We start from the raw sequence: 19,786 nt of genomic DNA on the forward strand, positions 1-19,786 counted from the left end.
ACCCACTTCCTGTATGTGACTGGTACCCTTTCAGCTGTTGCTCTGGTGGCAGATCCCAGAATGGGTGGGTTTGCATACATTCTAAGTCTATGTGGGCCCTTTAAGCAGATGCTCCTGTAAATCTGGCAATTTCTTCTACCACCCCAACCCCCACTGGTTTTTACAGACAGAAGCTATAGGGATCTATCTTCCCAGAACTGGAACCCTGGGGCAGGGATCTCTCTCCCAAGGTATCCCTCCTGATTTGTATCCACCACATGTGAATGTGGTGACCACCCATTCCACTGCCCCCACTGCTGCCTCTCCACACCACACTGCACCTCCACACCTCTCCGTCCATCTCCATGACTCTGCCCCTCCTACCTGACTGGATGAATGTGGCTTCTTTAAATCCTTGGTTGTTGGACTTCTATACAGCTCAACTTTCCATACAGTTCTGGCTGTTATTTGTTTTGAGATACAGCTTGAATTCTCTCTGTGGTGGCTGGAGGAGGTGAAACGTGTCTACCTATACCTCCATCTTGACCAGAAGTCTTAATGAAAGTTACTTTAAGGGTAATTTTATTCTTACAAAGTTGCCTGGGTTTTTTTTTCTCTTTTTTTGAGTAACCAATGTAAATTTTCTGCCTTTATCATGTTATTTCCTACTTATAGATTCTTTTGTGACATCTACATAACTGGCCCGGTCAAAGCTTTATGGATGTTGGACAGGATAGATTCCGTGGTACTTTACCCCAAAGGAAATCCATGGAATTGTAGGTTAGCCAGTAACTCAATACCTAAATTTGGATTATTATAATACACTTAGGCTTTTGGTTTTTTTGTGGACTCAACTTTAGTATTTTTATTATTGAAAACTCACCATGAACAATCACTTTTTCAATGGATTGTTATTAGTTAGGAAATAACATGTCAGTCAAGTCCAAATGCTGATGGCTGGCGTGAAGAGGAACTTCTGTGGGTGAGTGGGGACTGGTCAGGCATGGCTGAGTAATGAGGTTTGACTGTCTGTCTACAGGTTAGTGATTCTTCCGTAGGAAGACTGTATTAGGTAAGATTCTTTGTGTGACAAATAGAATCAATGCCAGGTAGCTTAAGCTAAAAAAGGGATATACTAGGAAGATACTGTGAAAACTCACCAAGTCCCAGAAATCACAGAATTCCCAAGTCTTGGGAGGCTGGAGACCAGGGCAGGAGTTCCAGGCCTGTGGTGGGTGTTTTCTGTTTGCCCCTCCTCTCAGAGCAGGCCGACTGTGTCCTGATAGGGCCCTCACTAATGTAAGTAGCTCATTTCAAAAGCATAGATTGTAAATCGTTTGCCATTACGCAATACCTTACCGAAGATGATTTATTTGACCAGTACAGCTTTAAAATTTAATGGACAACTTAAAAAATTGGGAGACCACATAAAAATCCATATTTCTGGTTTTTCTTGAAAAAAACAATTAAACAACAGGGCAACACTGGGCCCCCCTCTTGCATGGCAACAATGAACTGGAGCTGAATAGCAGCTGCTCCTTTAGACTGGGCACAATCTCTACTGTTCCCTATTGTAAACCCAAACACAGACTTAGTGTTAGTTGCCATTTATTACAGTGGCATTTTTGTTTTTATTATACTTGGCCTGCTTACCCAGCTCACCCTTGTAGGGTACTGATTTTGAGATATGTGTTCTGTGCTATTATAAGACTTAACTCCCAATTCCCAACTTCTGCGACTTCCAGTTCAAGTATGACATTCCCAGGAGAGTGGATTAGATTAGCTCAATTTGAGGCAGGTAGCTACCTTAGCACCCAGCAGCAATAACCAGGATTTTGTGGCCAAGCATCTGCTGGAGGTCCATCCCAAAAGATGAAATGTGGAGGTTTTAAGAGAAGAGGAAATGCTACCTAGCTCTTGAACCAAAATAATATTATGCACATTTTATGTTTTACTTAAACTTTAATTGTTGGGTATTGAGGTAACACCCAACAATGTCCCATTTAGTAAATTCTGTGGATTAAATGCTTCCAAATGCAAAAATGGCAAAAAATAAATGCAATTTGAAATTTATCCTTTTTTTCATTGCCTTTAGAGAGACAGGAAGGGAGAGAGAGAAATGTTAATCAGTTGCCTCCCATATATGCCCAGACAGGGGACTGTAAGTGCCTGGACTGGGGATCACACGTGCCTAGACCAAGGATTGAACCTGCAACCTAGGTTCGATTCCCCTGACTGGGAATCGAACCCTTAACCTTTTGGTTACTGGATGGCACTTCAACTAACCAAGCCACACTGGCCAGGGCTGAAATTTATTCTTTATATAAGCAGTGCCTGTGAGGAGTAGAAATGTGTTTATGAGCCACAGGTGGTGCTCCAAAATTCCATTTAAGATACAGATCCGTGGTCTAGTTTGGGGCTGATGGTCTAACTCAGCTTTTGCACATCGGAAACCCCAGGCTAAGGATGGTGAAAGTGTGAACCCATGATTCTATCTCCTGCCTGGCCCATGGCAAACATTGTTAATACCCTGCAGAATTCCTTACTGCTAAGCTTCAGAATCCTTCTTAACACTGTTCTCCAAGAAGCCAGCACTAAGAGGTGGCACATGAAGAAAACCCACCTACCACTCTTGCCCAAAAGGCTTCCTGGTGACTCATGATGGAGCCTCCTTGAGCTACTGGAGCCAGCGTTTTATTGGCAAGTGTGGCGGTTTGGATGGAGAATGCTGTTCTGAGCAGATTAGAGACAGGAAGATGCTCTCGAGTCATCAAGGTTAACTGCCATCTGTGCTCTCGTTACAAACCCAAAAAAACCAGTCACAGCCCGCTCCTCCAAGAAACCTCAAACAAGCAAAGGCCACTCCTTATTCAGTTTAAGGCAAATAAGTGATTCTATTGGGCATGTTACAGTTGGGAAGGTGAGTGAGTGAGCAGTCACAGACCGCTGGAGTCAAGCCCTAATGGGGTTCTTCACAGGGCCCAGAAACACCTCTTCCCGGGTCCCGGCTGGGGTCATCTGAGGAAAAGCCATCAGAGAAGGCTGCTTCCTTCACTCCGGTGTCTCAGGCTCCATCCACAGCTGTGCGGTGGTCGGTGGACCTGGCAGGCTTCCAGACTAAACATTGCACAGTTGTTTCTGAACCCCATCTCCTCATTCATTCCCTCCTGTCCCACCTCTTTCCTGGTGGATGAGTACATAGTCAAATGTAGACTAATTTTGTTTGGATGAAAGCCTCAGAATTCAGTGTTTAGTCCTTTTTGGGACGTTTGTATGTCCTATTATTTAGGGGTTACCTCTTGATTTCTTCTGTCTTCTCTTGTGTCAGATACTCCTCAGCTTTGAGGAAGGCTCTAGAACACAGGGATGTGAGGAGACCTGGGTTGCCTCTGTCATGCGGGGTGTCTTAGGCGTGTGCCCTTGCCTCTCTGGGCCTTAGTCATCTCATCTTTAAGATTTGGGGCTTGGGATTTGGTGACTGGGTTCCCCTTTAGTTCTCATAGCTATCACACTAGCTCTGAACTATCATTCTAAGCTCTGACTCTCTCAATCACTTAATAATAACAATGAATAATTATTGAGATTTACTGTGTGCTTGAAGTAGTTTCTAATGTTTTCCCATGTCAGTTAATATTCAGTTCAGCTGCTTATACAGAAATGACCTAAATAATAATGGCTTAAATAAGATAGGTGTTTCTCCCATGAAGAAAATAAAACAAAACATGTGGAAGTAAGCCAGACCACTGTCAACATGGTGACTCCATGGTGTCATCAGGATGTCTGCCTTTCTGCCCCACCATCCTCAGCATATGGCCTCAAGGTCACTTCAAGGTCCAAAATAGCTGCAGTAGCTCTAGTCATCACATCACTGTTTCAGGCAGCAGGAAGCAGAAAGCTGGAAGAGAAATTCCTAGAAATCCTAACAGTACTTTTGCTTACATTTCATTGGTCAGAACTTAGCTACATGTTTATACCTACCTGCAAGGGAGGCTGGGAAATATAATTTTACTGTTTCACAGTCAGCAATGTAGATGGTTGAGTTCTGTTACAAAGAAGATGAGAGTGGACATCGGAGTAAATGCTAAGTTTCTTCACATCGTGTTTGACTAGTGAGGAAGCGGGGCACAGAGTAGTTAAAGCCCTGAGACACACAGGTGGTTGGTGACCGAGGCGGGGTTTGGATCCAGCCCATCTGCACCTGGACTTTGCTCTCCTGTACGGAGCTCTCGGGTCCTCCCTAGAGCACCCTTGCTGCTTCTCTTTTTTCTATCAGAAGCTGCATGTAGTCTCCGGCTCTAAGCTTCAGTTCTCCTTCTGTATGTTACTGAGGCTTCATGTTTAACCACCTCCAAAATGAGGAACATTGAGCAGGGCAGCAAGCCGAGGCCAGGCTGTGCTTCCTCGGGGGTCCTTCCATCACCTGTGGAAAGCACAATACACCTGTGGGGTCTCCTCTGGTCCCCAGTCCCAGCCCTCACTCAAGCCATCCTTGGTCCCTCCTCCTATTTGCATCTCTTAGCTCCCACCATGGTGTTCCCAAGTGGATGGTACCCTCAATTCCTCTCCTCCCCAAATCCCAGGATAAATTGGTATCTCTCTTCTTGGAGTATTCATATTTAAGATAAAGGAGTAACTTTCCTACTATAAAATTTCAGACATCCAGTTTTGTTTTCCTTTTTGGACAGGGGACGCCATTCCCAAGCAAAGCCCTGAAAACCACGCTGTACAGGCACAGCCTCTGTTGATCTGGTCAGGGTGACTTGTTACCAGAGCCGCCACCAGGAGCTGCCATCTCCTTCTCATCTTTTCTTGCCTGTTAGTGTGGCTGAGAGCTACAGACTCAGGAATGTTAGGGGACAGCAGCATCAGAATCACCTAAGAACTGGGAGAAGTGCAGGACCTCAGGCCCCACCCCAGACCAGCTGAATCAGACTCAGATTTAAGAAGGCCCAAAGCACAGGCTACCAACCCACTGACCTCGGAAAACTATAGTTTCTAACGAGCGATTAGAAATGGAAGAAATTCACCAAAGTAAGACTTTACTTATTAAGTACATTGCTCGTTTTAGAAGAAACTGGACTGAGAAAAAGGGGGTGAGTAATAATCAGGCACTAAGATAAAAAACTGCCGTTTTTGCACAGCCGTGGACCTCATTTCTATTCAGCGCATCGTGCTCATGTCAGCGGTTCACGGACTGACTGATGTATTATAAGGGCGAACCAGACAAGAGCAGATAAGAATTCTCATGCTTAGATTTCTCATTCAAATTCCCTTGAAAAATTACCCAAATCAATGCACTAAATCTCCAAATGGCTTTTGCAAACCAGATAAGCTTGGCGGTTTGGGTTCACATAATTGGCCAGTTTTGCTAAGAGACTGCCAAAAGCACCATTGTCTAAACTTAACTATTTTAGTTTAAGGATACCATCTAGGTTTAAAAGCCAGCATGTGACTTACTTTAAGGGGGTTAAAAGCTCCGAGGAGAGAGCCATTGTACTCTCATTCTCTTTATTTTTATATCCTATAGTTCAGACACCTAGAAGAATAACAAAGCTATTTACTTTTATGAGCCTAGGCTTCAGCTGTGGAGAGTCTCAAAGAATTTCACATTTGGCACTTTTAAAGTGCTTTCCCCTCCTCTGGGTTCTTCATGAACAATGCGGCTCACGAAGAGATTTTTACTTAAGCAGAAAGCATGACGTCGTGATTACCAGTGTGGACCACAGGACCTGACCACCTGGGTTCAGACCGAACCTTTACCAGCTCTGTAACGTGGGAAAAATAACCTAATACCGTTCATTCTAGGGCTGCCATGATGACTAAGTTAACACAAGTTAAAGCTCAGAATAGTGGCTGATGTATAGTAAGTACTGTGTAAGCGTTTGCTGTTACTGTGTCTTCCTACAAAACCTAAATAAATATCTGGCTTGCCCTTTTTATCCTACAGATGAGGACATGGAGGCTTAGGAAGGCTCAGGGTCTGTCTGCTGTGGCCAGGCTGGGAGCCCTGCTTGCCCTCCCAGAGCTCCTGGGGGCAGCTCTGTGCTGGGTCAGCAGCTTCCCTCCTCCCCCTGCCCCGTTCCCTCCCCACTCCCCAGCTGTGTGGGAATTCTTTTCCTCCCATTCTATTTAACAAAAATGCCCTCGGGGACCCAGGTGAGGGTCAATGGCAAGAACAAAACCTGAGATTGATTCAGGTCCTGAGTTTTCTTTGCATGTTGATCTCCCCTCCCCCACACTCAAAGTTCTTTTCACCTTTTCACCCCCAGCCATGCACGTGTGGTCTGGGGTGCTGCCAGCAACCAAGCTGGTCTGTGACACCTGAGACACTAGAACTGTTACCTCAGCCGCTATTAACAGCAGAACACTTTTTAAGTGACTAAACTCCAAGCAGTAACTTCCCCAGGGTCTTGATAATTCCTACTGCTAATTACAGCACTTTGCTGAGATCAACTAATTAATCCTCACCATATACCCATGAGGCAAAATTAAAAATAATTCTTTCACAAGTGTAAAGCACCTTTCATCTAAGGATTACCAACATTGATGCATTTGTCTCCCATGACAGCATTGCAAATTTCAGAGGTAACAAGGAAAATCATTATCATTTCAAGAACTGGGAATAAAGAAAACTCCCCTCCAAGACTCAGAGGAGGAGATGGGGGTCGTCACACAGGGGCATCTAGGCAGGATCAGCACTGGAGTACACCTGTGCTCCTAACGCCCCGAGGGGAGCTTCAAGGTGGGGCTCCGACCTAAGTGTGGTCATCTGTCCTCACTGTGTTCACAGTACCCCAGGGGCCCTGTCTGAGCTGAAGAACAAGAGGTGGCTTCCTGGGTGTATTCAAGTCTATGTTTGGCTTTCTAAGGAACCTCTCATTTCTGCTCTCCCATGTGTCTCTAGAAAGCAGCTTCCACCTGTTTACCAAAGTTCTATTTGTGACTGAGGTGAGATGGAGCCAATAGCCAATGCGATGGGGAGGAGAGAACCTGAAAAAGACATTAGGAACTGCGAACCTCAAAGGGAAGAGGAGGTAGGAGGGGTGGGAGGGAGAGAAGTCGGTCTGCCAAAGCTCTGGAAACAGCATCTGGGGCAAAAGCAGAGAAAAGAGCAGTCCGCACTATGTGACCCAACGATAGGTTTTCTGTGATTTCTTTGTAATTCCTTGGGCAGTGGATTAATTGTATTGGACTTGGAAGCACAGACAGCTCTTACTGAGCTACAGCTGGAACTGATCACCCGGCATTACCTCGTGGGTGCTCCATTCGGAAGCGTCTGAAAGAGGATACAAACGGTCACTTCAGAGACACTTCTTCAGTAAGGCCAAGCAATTGTATTTCTTCCAGGCCTTAAATTACTGGAACAGACAGCACTCCTGGAAACATTTTGCTGGGTTCCCTCCCTGATGACAGCTGCGGCTGTGGAGCTCAGAGCCCAGGACCTGCAGGATCTCATGTGCCTGAGGTTGCTGCCAGCTCCCGCTAGGCCTCTGAGGAGCAGGGTGTCAGAGAGAGGTGCTTGCTTACCTCTAAATTCAACAGCAAGAACTGTCCATTTACAGGGATTTAAAGAAAGTTAGTCTAATGACAGGCATAAAATGCTAGACAGTGAACGGACACCTCTTATTTTGCCAGCCCAGCACCCCTTTCTTTGGGAAACTGACTTTTTCCCAATCATTGCATTCTGGAGGGGCTGTCAACCACAGGAAATGTCTGACATTCCTCTGTCCCCCACTCATAAGACTGGGCAGATGGCTTTCACTAGGCCACTGGACACTTTATGCCGGAGATGTGAATCTGTGGGGAGATCCCCTAGGAAGAGAGTGTTGGCAGTTGCCCGCCAGTCGGTCCGTCCCTCCTTCCTTCATCCGGGGTACACAACCCGACTATGTTCCCACTCCGCTGCATGTAGGTGCGGCACTGTGGTCAAGTTCTTTCCAGTGGAATCAGAGCACCTGTGTCCACCCCAGGGCTGGACCCGAAGCCTGTGGGTGCCCCTCAGCCACTCTCGTCGGATGTTGCACTGCTGACAACATTGCTGTACAGGCAGTCCAGCTGTGACCGTGTAGACAACAGTGCCCTGGGGTGGCAGAGCAATAGCCTGGAAGGAACAAGGGCCCGCGATGGACCTCACAGACCAGAGCCGCCCACCCAGCTGGAATGCTCATCTCTGACAGTCACAGGAGAGAGAAAGAAACCTCTTTGTTCTCTCCTCTGCCCTCCCCTGTATTGTTCGGCCTTTGGTTATAGCAGCCTAGTCTTTTAGTTTTACTGATACCTACTCCACTCGGAACCCCTGTCCGGGTGTGTCCCACGGAGGGCAGTTGTCCTTCGGGGCCGCGCACTCCAGCTGTGTCAGCGCAGGGGTGGGGGGTTCTTCCAGGTGTGTGTCACAGGCTCATTTCTTCTTCTGCTAGGTTATTCTGTTGCACCCTTTTAAAAAAGAATCTACAAAAAAAGAATTTACAATATCGATAAAAAGTAAAATATCTTGGGATAAGCATCTTAAAAGAAATGTACAGGGTCCACATGTGAAAAATGGTAATATTTTTTAGGCACAAAAGAGAGCTGACTCAATTGAGAGACACGTGACATTATGAAAAACCCAGTTGTGAAGATGTAGCCTCTGCAGATTAACCTGTAAGTGTTAAGTTATTCTAATAAAAATGACATGAGATTGTTTACGGATTGTGGCAACAGTGATTGAAAGTTATAGGAAGATTAAATGGAAGGAAAAATAAACAAGAAAATATAGAAAACTAAGAATTTGGAGGACAGCTTACCTTACAAAACATCAAAATTATTAAAATGCTACAATATGTAAATCAGTCTGTACTATTTCAAGAGCAGACTTACAAATGAATGGATATAAGATAGAAAATTCTGGTAATTGTGTACATAGACACATACACATGACTTCATACATTATAATTATATGCTTTATATTAGTAAAAAAGGGTTCCACTGCTCAATTAATGATCATAGGATATTAATTGGTTGGCTAAGTAGAAAAATATCAGTTTTATATTTATCCCAGAAACAATAGAACTAATCTTTTAAGGGAACCATTTTTTAAAAGTATATTTTATTGATTATGCTATTACAGTTTTCCCAATTTTCCCCCCTTTATCCCCCTACGCCCTGCACCTCCCAAACATTCCAGCATCCCCCCCTTAGTTCATGTCCATGGGTTGTACTTATAAGTTCTTTGAATTCTCTGTTTCCTATACCATTTTTTACCTCTCCCCGTCTATTATATGCCTACCAATTATGCGTCTTATTCTAAGGGAAGCATTTTTAAAATAAAAGAACTAGGGTAGGTATTTATCTGATCTTGCAGTAAGAAAACACAGGGTGATATAAAAACATAAATATTGATAGATTTGACTACCTAAGAATTTAAAGATTTAAGTAAAAATTAATAAACAGCCTTGGCCAGTGTTGCTCAGTGGTTGGAGCATCGTCCCGTAGCTGAAGGATTGTGGGCTCGTTCCCGGTCAGGACGTGTACCTCAGCCGCAGATGCAACCCCCAGTCTGGGGCTGCTCCCCCGGTCCGGGGAGCACCACCCCGTCCGGGCGCGTGTCCGTCGATGCCTCTCTCTTACATCGGCGTTTCCCTTTCTCCCTTCCTGTCTCTCTAAAAGCACGAAAAATGTCCTCAGGAGAGGAATAATAATGATAATAATAAGCAAACATGGAAGGTAATTCACAACTGAGGGAAAAAACAGCAAATAAGAGCATATATAAAGAGCTATTCAAATCAATATGAAAAACTCCTCCATAAAAAAATGGACGAAGGACCTGAGCAGACAATCTGCGGCAGTCAATATATATATGAAAAACTCCAACTTCAGTAATGATCAAGTAAATAATGAAATAATAATGTAGTAGTATAGGGCATCAGTCATCAAATTGCCAAAGGCTTTAAAAAGTTGTCATATCCAGCCACAAAATGGAAATTCTTACACATTCAGAGTTGTAATTTATCAAACCTTTCTGGGCAAATTTGACAATGTATATCAAAAACCTTTTGCTATTTACATTCTTTGACTGAACAATTCTATTTCTAGGCATTTATTATATGTATATAACCTGAGAGCTCGCAAAGATTTGTGTTAAGTATCGTACTATTAATGACAGAAAAATAATCCAAATAATCACAGAAGATACTGTTTGAATATGTTATGGTTTGTCCACATGGTAGAATTGTATGCTGCCATTACAAAATTCTGTTTTTGAAGAAAGTGTAACAAAGTAGGGGAATGCTCCCAATGTAACAATGAGCGAGTGAAAACAGGATCTGTGGTGACCTCTGTGCCTTCCATGGCCTGGCCGTCCCTCTCCACCTGCTTCGGACCCGTCTGTTCCACTCTGCCCCTCACTCACTGCACCCCGTCCACCTGGAGTCCTGAGTATTCCTCCAACATGTTCTGCCAGCATGTCCAGGACTGGCAGCCCCAGACTTTGACCTTGCTCCTCCCTTTGCCTGAAACACTGCCCCAAGTTACCTGCATGACTGCACTTCCACTTCGTTCAGTTTCTGACCGCAGACCACCCGCAGTTACTCCCTATAAAAGTAGTAGCCACTGTTTACCGCTCTCACGCCCACCCCACCCTTCCAGCCCCTACCCTGCCTTACTTTTCTCTACAGCACTTACCGCTACCTGGCACAGGACATATTTTCATGTGTATTTACTTTCTGTCCCCCATGAGGAGTGCCAGCTCCATGAGGACAGGGGACTTGTCTGTTTTGCTCATTGCTGTGTCCCTATCACAGCATGGGCCATCAGTAAATATTTGTGGGATGAGTGAATAAAACATCTGACAATGTTTCGTGGCTTTTGTACAAAACCCTTAGGTGATGGGTAGATGTAGCTCAAAAGCCGAGGAGGTAGTGTACCAAATGGTAACTGATAATTCCTGGGTGGCCAGCTTGCTAGTGATTTTGGTTATCTCTTTATACTTTTCTGCACTTTTGCAACTTTTTGCTGTAAACAGGTTGCAATGAGAGAGAAATCAATTTGTTGTTGTTATTTTAAAATTCCATGATTTTCAAAGATCACCCAATACCTGAGCTGGCCAAATGTTCCAAAGAGTAAACAATTCTGTTTTTTTAGTTCTCAGTGTTTCCATTTTACAAATTTGGTGACTCTTCCACAGGGCTCGATTTTATCAGCCTCTGCCTCCTGGTGTTTCCTTCCTCTGCCTTCCTCACTTCAGCAAGCACCTCCATGGTGTGAAATTTCTTTGGGAGAACTTCTCAGTTTACAAAAGCAGCTTATTACTCTCTATATCCAGTGTCCTTGGCCCAGTGGCAGCTTAGGAATTGCCAAACTTCCTTCCTCCTCCTCTTTTCCCCCTCCTCCTTCTCCCCCTCCTCCTCCTCTTCCTCCCCCTCCTTTCTGTCCTAGCCCAGCCTCTCCCTCCTGTTCCTTCCTGGGACCTGCATTGCCAGGTGCCTAGAGGCCTGAGGGAGTAGCCTTCCTCAGCCCTCAGGCCTCTAAGGGGAAGGGAAGGTTACTTGAGGGCAATCAGGCTGGGCAAGGAGACAGGGTGCGACTACTGTTAACTCCCAGTAAGACACTTCATTGCAGGGCCTGCCTCCCGAGTCCCACCTGTGTAGGGATGGGCAGCTAGCCCTCAGAGGGCACCACGTTTCAGCAGCCACACTGACAGGAAGGGGCCTGAGCCATGAGATTCTTCGGTCCCAAATCTCAGGCTCCCTTGTTTGTGCTCTCACGCTTCTTTCCCGTCCCGATGTCTAGCTGCACGAGGTGAGCGCAAGGTTATCACTCACGAACAGGCACTGTTGTTTCTTTTTTCACAGCACCTCGTTTATTTAAAAGTAAAATCCCAGCACAAAAAGTAACCATCTCTTGACAACCAGAAGCACACCCACAATGACCAGCGGGTACACAGGTGAAGGAAGGATGTCATCAACCATGACAGGATCACGCTCCTCCTCAGTGCACCAATGGGTCACCAGCGTTTTCAAGGTGAGGAGGATGACATTCAGTTATTATTTGTAGACTCAAGGGGAGGGCCGGCAGGCCGTGGGAGGCCCTGGCAGTCAGGGACAGTGCTGGTTTTGTTTGAGCAAAGATGACTCTGCTGGGTGGTGGTAGGGGGGGAGTGTGGGAGTGCAGCCTGCCCGGGCGAAGGGCATCCTCTCGCTGGCCTCTTCAGTCTGGGTTACAGGAGTGGTAGTTGTACCTTCTGAGAATGCACAGCATTGTGCTTAGCAGCAGCCCTGGTATTTCTGAACCATAGCTGCCCAGGAAAGAACCTCAATATGCACCCACTGTCCTAGGTCGGTCTCTACGCTATTTAAGAATCCTCGAATTGGGCTTCTCCTCTGCCCTTTGTGGACATGCTGGGCATGCCTCTGCGTCTGACTCACCACCCGTGGACCGTCTGTTCGTGTGTCTGCTCCCCCCAGACCGTGTCGTAACTCGGATCGGCAGGCCGGTGTCCGGCACACAGGACGTGCTCCACTGGTACTTCGTGCACATGTTTATGGAGCCTGTCTTTGAAAGTTCATTTTACAACATTTGAAACATTGGTGGTTCCTTGGGGAAAACTTTATTTAGAGGAAGATTCATGAGGATACTTTTTGGGAATTGCCAATTTCTGCATCTCCAAATGCTGAAGCAGGAGTCTCAGGCCTCAGAGACACTCAGTGCCTCTGGTGGGCTTTGTTACTATTATTCCATACAATATTTGTCAGAGTGCAAGTCACTTGCATGTGTTTAACACGTCACAATTCAAAGCCATTTCAATTTTCTTATCCCTGTTACTCTGTGGCATGAGCTGTGGGGGGTCCATATTTTAAAATCTTATAAAATCAAATAGCCTTTGCGATTTATCTGAAAGCCGTACGTTTAGAATTAAGCAGACTTTTTCTTCATTCAGCATGTGATTATTGCACACCTGTTGTGTGCCAGGCGCTGTGTGAGGCACTGAAGTCATGGTTCCTGCTCAGGGTCAGAGCGCTGGTACCGAGTGGTGAGGGCTCCCCGGCGGCTGGGAGCCGCGGGCAGGAGCTCTTCTTCTGCCCCAGAGAAAGGAGGCGGGGTCAGGTCTCGGTGACGGTGATGCTGAAGACGAGGATGGTGACAATATCATCAGCAATGTATGGGGCTTACTACATGCCAGGCACTGTTCGGGGTGCTTTGCACATATTAACTCAATTCTCACAACCACCCTATGAGGTAGATCTTATTATTTCTGTTTTACAGATGAGAAAATTGAGTTACACAGAGATTAGGTAAATTGCCTGAGATTGTAACAGTCAGTGGTGGAGATTATCTAGTTGCTTAGGTTTCAGGACTAAAAACAGCAGCAATAATGCTGGCAGAGAACTGGTCTGCTGCTGCTGTCAAACCCTGCTGTGCCCGTCCTGAGGTGTAGCCCACCTACTTCCTGAGCCAGTCCGTAAGCTTGACAATGCAGTGAGGGCCTTGTCTGCATGGCCGCCTGACGTGTGGCCCTGGTCCCACGCACCCAAACATCCCACCACTGATAGAATGATGGTTCAGACTGGGGACTTCAAGTCAGACCGTCCTTCCCGGGCTAGACTTCTGATCCTGTCAATTCTTAGATGTTGACCTCTGAGCCTTAGGTCCCCACCTCTAAAATGGGGATAATAGCCATATCTATGCCTCCGTGGCCTCACATGTCAGCCACTCCTTGCATATACACCCCCACACACATACACAAGATGGGGCCCCAAACCACACAGATGCTGAAAGTGAGCCAACCTGGAAGCCAGCCGTGGAGTCCCCGGCATGCCTGCAGCCATTGTCTGCGGCTGGGGAGGGCCCTCCGGCCGGGAGGGGCAGAGGGCTGCCGGGCCTTCAGTAGACATCTGCCTCAGACACTTCCTCTGCCTTGCTGTCTGGAGACATAAGCTTCTCCTTCAGATGCTGAAGTGAATGTAGTTGAAAGAAACTGCTTCGTGGAAACAGCGGCTGTGACTGTCTGGGAGGCTGGCAAGCGGGCTGGAAGTGGGCCTAGCCCGGGGTTGCGTCCCTGGGGTACACCTCGGAGAAACCTCGGGGCCAGCAGCACACTCTGTGTTTACTCAGGGGTTTCCTCACTGAACCCGCTGAGGAAACAGCTTTGTAAGGAAAGGGAAACCATATGGGTTAGGCAAGGTGCTCAGTGGGCCTAATGGAGCCCAAGTGGCTGCCTACAAATTGCCTCCTACTTCAGTGCCAAGGCGGAGCCCAGAGTGAGTGCAGTTCCTGCCCTGCATGGGCTCAGCGCCAGCTGTGTGACGCCAGGCCCTTCACAGGGGCCTGCCTGATGGCCACCCCCTCCTGGGAGCACCTGGGCCCTTCTAGGGAAGACCATTACTTCTTGCAAGCCTTCCAGGCCCCTTCAGTCATGTCTGAGAGGAAGAAATGTGTTTGTGACACACTACCTGTCTCTTCACTCACTTTACTCCACCACACCCTTAGCCTTGATGAGGTTTTTTGTTTTTAAGCCCAATAAGACACCGAAATTATTCTGTAAAAGGTTATAACATTAGCGAGAGAGAGGTTTGGGTATTTAATGAGAGCCCCACTTAGAAAACAGAATTTATGCAGCTCTTCCAGAATGAGGGGCAAGCTGTGGACGTCTTGGGGCTCACAGGCCTTGGTGAGGCTGGTGATGGGGTGGTGGACGGGTACAAGGTGGAGGGCGAAAGGAAGCAGGGAGAAGTACTAAGGGAGCAGGAGTGTGGGCACATTCAGAGCTTGACTCTTCTTGTAGGGACGGCAAGGTGACCGGAGCAGAACTAAATATATGATTTTGTTGTCCTCGGACTCAGCTACCTGTGCTCAGCTACAGGCAACATCGGGTTCTTTCTGCGATTGGACCATGGTTTTTAGGGGATGGTAGAGCTGCACGGTCTACCTTAATCCAGTGGTCTGAGTATCTCCTGTGTGCTGGCACCATGCTTCCTGCTGAGGAGAGACCAAAGGACAGGCGGGTGCTGAAGGGCTGGAGTTCTTGCTGAGGAAGCCACTCCTGCAGTAACCATCCCAGACAGCAGTGACTGAAGGACAAGCAAGAGCCCCTTGGGGGTGGCATGCAAGGGAAGTGTCATGGAGGACAAATGTCTTCCCCTGGCCTTGAGAAGTGGCAGGACAGAAACAGGAAATGGGACTCGGGGTTGAGCCAGGGACGCAGCATTCTGGAGCTGGCTTTAAACCTGTCTGTAGTGGGGTCTTTGAGGGAAAACTTGTGCTGCCATGTGATGCTCCTTCTGGCCAGGGATGACTGCCTCCCAGTCACCCAGTGCCGGATGGGACCCAGCCCTGAAGGCCACCCTGAAGAGGCTGGCCAGGCAGGGTTTGGGCGCTCAGAGAACTCTCTGGACTCTGGGCTCTTAGGCACCCTGGCCAAGAAGCACCCATTATACATATATACTGGGAAATAAGGGAAGCTGAAGAAGACAGTGGTAGAAGCTCAGGAAGGTTTTTGCTGGCTGGAGAAAGTTCCAGCTGAGCGGGGAGCAGGTGGCTGCACTGGGCTGGGCTCAAGCACATGGATCTTGGCCAGGGTGCCAAAATGCCCGGAGTCCAGAGAGTTCCCTGAGCCCTCACACCCAGACTGGCCTTCAGTCCGGGGTCCAGTCAGGGGCACTGAATGACTAGGAGCCAGTAATTTCTGGCTCTGAGAGGTTCTTCTGGTGCCCAGATGGCTCCAGAACGCCTGGTACACCTCTCCCGCTCTGATGTTCAGGCCTGCAGACCTCCTGCTCCCTCCTCCAGGGACCTCCACCAGATACAGCATCACGTGACCTGAACTGGTTTACCCAGGACCGACCAAGCCGCCACCCCACCCCACCTGTTTATCTGCCCCTCCAACCCATGCTCACATTAAACCTCTTAGAAATGTGTTTGCTTTTTTTTCCCCTTCGAAACTATTTCAAAAATGTTCTCTTTTTCTGTTCTTTTTTTTTTCCTTTAGGAGTTTTGTAAGAAAAAAAGGATCTTGAAATGGTTGGTGTGGATAATGAGAAAAGCAGGATTGGGTGGGTAGTTACAAGGTCAGGAGATTTGGAAGAAAAAATCTTTTTTTTCTGCCATCATTGGACCCAGTAGAGAAATAGTTTCAGCTATTCTGAAAAATGTGAGCAATGCAGAGGGATATATACCCCCCAGTAGCCAAGTGCATTGTATACAGTACCTTATAGTCACGAGAAGATTTTACACATAATGAAGAATATCACTTTGAAACAAGGTGAGGTTTGTCGGAGGTTGATCTTAGACTGCCGCAGCCAGCGTTTGCTGGGATGCCTCTGGGGTACCAGGCCCCCCGACGCTGGAGCTGAGAACGCTCCGGTCTGTGGGGTCTGGGGGAAGGGCCGAGAGATGAGAGATTTTCCGTGAATTGAACGGGCAGTCCTGAGGGTTCAGTGCTTCATGCTGCTTTGGTGAGGTCGTTGTGGTCACATTCTCTTATGCTCTAGACCCTTTAGACTTTACAAATGCATGTTCAGAAAGCTCCTTGACCTGTGCTGTGATAACATGTTATTCCATTTCCGAGTTGGTTTGTTTTAGAGATCTGAGATTGGACAGTATAACTCGAATTCTCTGTGTTAAGGCCTTTGATACTTAGCATGTTTATTTTAGATTTCCAATTGAAAAAGTCTTTCTTAAAACTAAATTTATTGTGGTAACATTGACCAATAACATTATATAAGTTTCAGGTGTGCAATTGTATAATAAATCATCTCTATATTGCGTGTGTGCTCACCCCCCAAAGTCTAATCTCCTTCCATCACTGTATATTTGACCCCCCTTTCCCTCTTCATCCATCCTTCACCCCCTCCCCCTCTGGTAGCCACCGCACTGTTGTCTGCATCTGAGTTTGTTTTTTTTGCTTTCTGTTTTATATCCCACATATGAGTGACATCACATGGTTCTCGTCCTTTTCCATCTGACTTATTCCACTTCGCACGATACTCTCAAGATCCATCCATGTTGTTGCAAATGGCAATACTTCATCATTTTTTACTGCTGAGTAGTATTCCATTGTATATGTGTACCGCATGCTCTTTATCCAGACATCTGTTGAAGGGCACAGGTTGGGAAAAACCTTAATAATAACAATCTTTTTCTTTTTTATTTTATGTCAAAACAAAGCATCCTCAGTGTAAGATTTGCAGCAAAACAATTACATCTTCCGTTGCCACATGGTGCTGAGAATGCGCACGTCCTGATCCCACCTCTATTTTTCAAACACATGGCAGCTGCCGTAGTTCAGGTTCTTATCATCTCTCCCTTTTATTACTGTCATTACATAACTACTCTTCTTACCTTTGCTTTTATTGCCCCTCCTATCCATCAACCACACTGTTGTCAAAATGAACTTTGGAATTACAGGTCTGAGAAAGTTGGCAGTACACAGGGAAGGACGTACGGGAGTGAGCAGTCTCAGAGATGCTGTCTGTGGGTGTTGAGTGGGTGCAGCCCTTTTGAAGCAATATGGTCGTGTCTGTCAGAGTTACCAGAACAGACACCCTTTGAGACAAAGTTCCACTTCTAGGAATTTCCCCTACAGATATCCAAACATGCACGTGTGAGGATCTCAATCTGGTATTCTCTGTAATGACAAAATATTGGAAATAAGCTAAAGGACCATTGGTAGGAGCTACTGAAATGAATGATGGTGATCGGATGATGCTATTTGTAAGGGCCATTCCCTGGATGCTACCCTAGATTCATTCCCTCTACCTCCTCCTAATAGTTGGTATTGACCCCTCTCTCATCTCCAGGAGTGGACCCAATCAGTCCATCATCATATTCCCCTGGCCTCAGAACTGTCTCATGTAAAATGAAATCTTGCCCAATTAGAATAAATCAGAATGAATCTGAAGCTTGGAACAGCTAGAGCCACAAGGATGAAGTTAGCACATCATACAGGGTTTACCGCTGGCCCTGGCCTGTCCTCCTTGCCTTATCTCTAGCCACTCCCTTCCTTCACTCTGGGCTTCAGCAAGGCAGGATTGCTTGTGTTTCATCTTGCAGAGCATGCTCACTGGCATCTCTGCCCTTGCACGGGCTGTTCTCTTTGCGCTTCCCTCTGATCCACCCAGGGGCTACTGGCATTCTCCGGGACCTTCCTTCCAGGGTGCTGCCACAGCCCTTGATGCCCTTCCCTTTCTTGCTACCACCACATTTTATTTGTTTATTCCTATGCCATCTGCCATTCTGTAAGGGAGCTCTCTCCTGTGTCTCCCCGGACCTAGGACAGTCAGTGCGGTGACACCCTGGGATGCAGTTCCTCATAGCTGTTCAGCGAACAAATGGAGGTAGGTTCAGATCCCAGCTGCCCTTTTACTAACTAAACTGTTCAATCCCTTTGAGATTTCTTTTCTCTGTGGCTTTAAATTCTTATCTATTCTTTGTCTCTGTGCCCAGTAGCAATTAGCCAGGTTGTTGGAGAGCTAGGATTTCCAGCCTAGACCAGATTGTGTTGCCTCACCCTTCGCAGCTCAAGGGAGCCCTCTTTCACTTCACCAAGGACGTGTCTGAGGGTCACAGCAGGTCCAGCAACAGGCTCTTTGTCTGCTCCAAACACTCACTCTGTCACGAGCTGTTCCTCTTGTTCATAAAACTGGGGAGGCTGGGGAGAACAGGAGGGAGAGAAGAGAATTTGTAAAAATAGAGAGTCACTCGGGCAGTCCCATCCAGTAGTCTGACCCCTCGGTAAGCCCCTTAACCTGGACACTTGCACAGCTGTTCCCGTGGAGCCACCGTTCCTGTTAAATAATCACCACACCCAGGAGACATAAGCCATCTGCTCATAAAATCAGCGAGGCAGAGCCTTTCCAGGAAAGAGGCCCAGTGAGGCAAAGGTGTGCTCTTCATTCATACAGAGAAGCTGGCCGGGCTTGCTCGGGGAGGTGCTGACCCACCTCCCGCCCAGCCTGCCACTTGCTGTGGCAAGGCCTGGTGGCTGTTGGGCAGCTGATGATGCATGAGCCATGAGCCCAGGTCTGGTTTCTGCCTTCGAGAGCAGTGATTGGTTTAGGGTGCTCGCTGCTGGGTCTGGGGAAGATGTGTCTGAGGTGTCAGACAGCGGTTTCAGGGCTGTTGTTGCCTACATCATGTCTTGTGTGAACCAGGAAACAGGGGCCCCTCTGGTCTGACACGGCCCCACCCCAGGGCGCAAGGCTTGCAAGTTGGAGCTGCCTCTGCCCAAAGAAAGAGTGTTCATTACTCTGGGTGGTACAATTCCATGCCCAGCACCTGGGCTTCAGCTCCCACTTGCCTTCTCATCTGGGAGCTGTTATGCAGCACATGAATTATACAGCCATAGTTGTGGCCCAGAAGACATAGCTTTGGGGGCATTTAGAAAGGAGGATAAAAGTGGGTAATAACTTACTTAGGGTTTTTCTCAAAGTATGGAACTCCTTTATCAGGACCACCTAAAGTACTTGATAAGAATGTGTATTCCCGGGACCCACCATGGAATAAGTAAATTAAACTCTCTGGCCCTGGCCAGGTAGCTTAGTTAGTTGGAGCAGGCATCCCCAAACCGCCCCCGGCCCGCCCAGCTGAGGTCCAGTACTCATCCAGCTCAGCAGCTAGGGAAGCTCGCCTGAGCTCCACTTCCTGTCTCTGTCCCCCCTCCCCCCAGGAGGTGTGGTGGGCTCTGCCTCCTAACCCCTGCCCCTCCTCCACCTGAGCTCTGCCTCCCGTCCCCTCCACCCTGCAGAAAAACCAGTCCCTGGTGCCAAAAAGGTTGGGGACCGCTGGGTTAGAGCATTGTCCAGATACGTCAAGGTTGCAGGTTCAATCCCTGGTC

The 19,786-nt window shown here is 47.2% G+C and overlaps 1 long non-coding RNA gene across 1 annotated transcript; it reads right to left on the bottom strand.

Moving 5' to 3' along the window:
• Window positions 1-16,823: 16,823 nt before the first annotated feature.
• On the bottom strand, window positions 16,824-18,778 carry LOC123479811 (uncharacterized). Its single transcript, XR_006655560.2, has 3 exons — window positions 18,699-18,778; window positions 18,461-18,601; window positions 16,824-17,043 (listed from the first exon to the last, which is right to left on the bottom strand). It is a non-coding gene; the product is annotated as an uncharacterized lncRNA (long non-coding RNA).
• Between the last annotated feature and the right edge of the window lie 1,008 nt (window positions 18,779-19,786).

The sequence above is a fragment of the Desmodus rotundus genome, chromosome 2, assembly GCF_022682495.2.
Source record: "Desmodus rotundus isolate HL8 chromosome 2, HLdesRot8A.1, whole genome shotgun sequence".
NCBI lineage: Eukaryota > Metazoa > Chordata > Mammalia > Chiroptera > Phyllostomidae > Desmodus > Desmodus rotundus.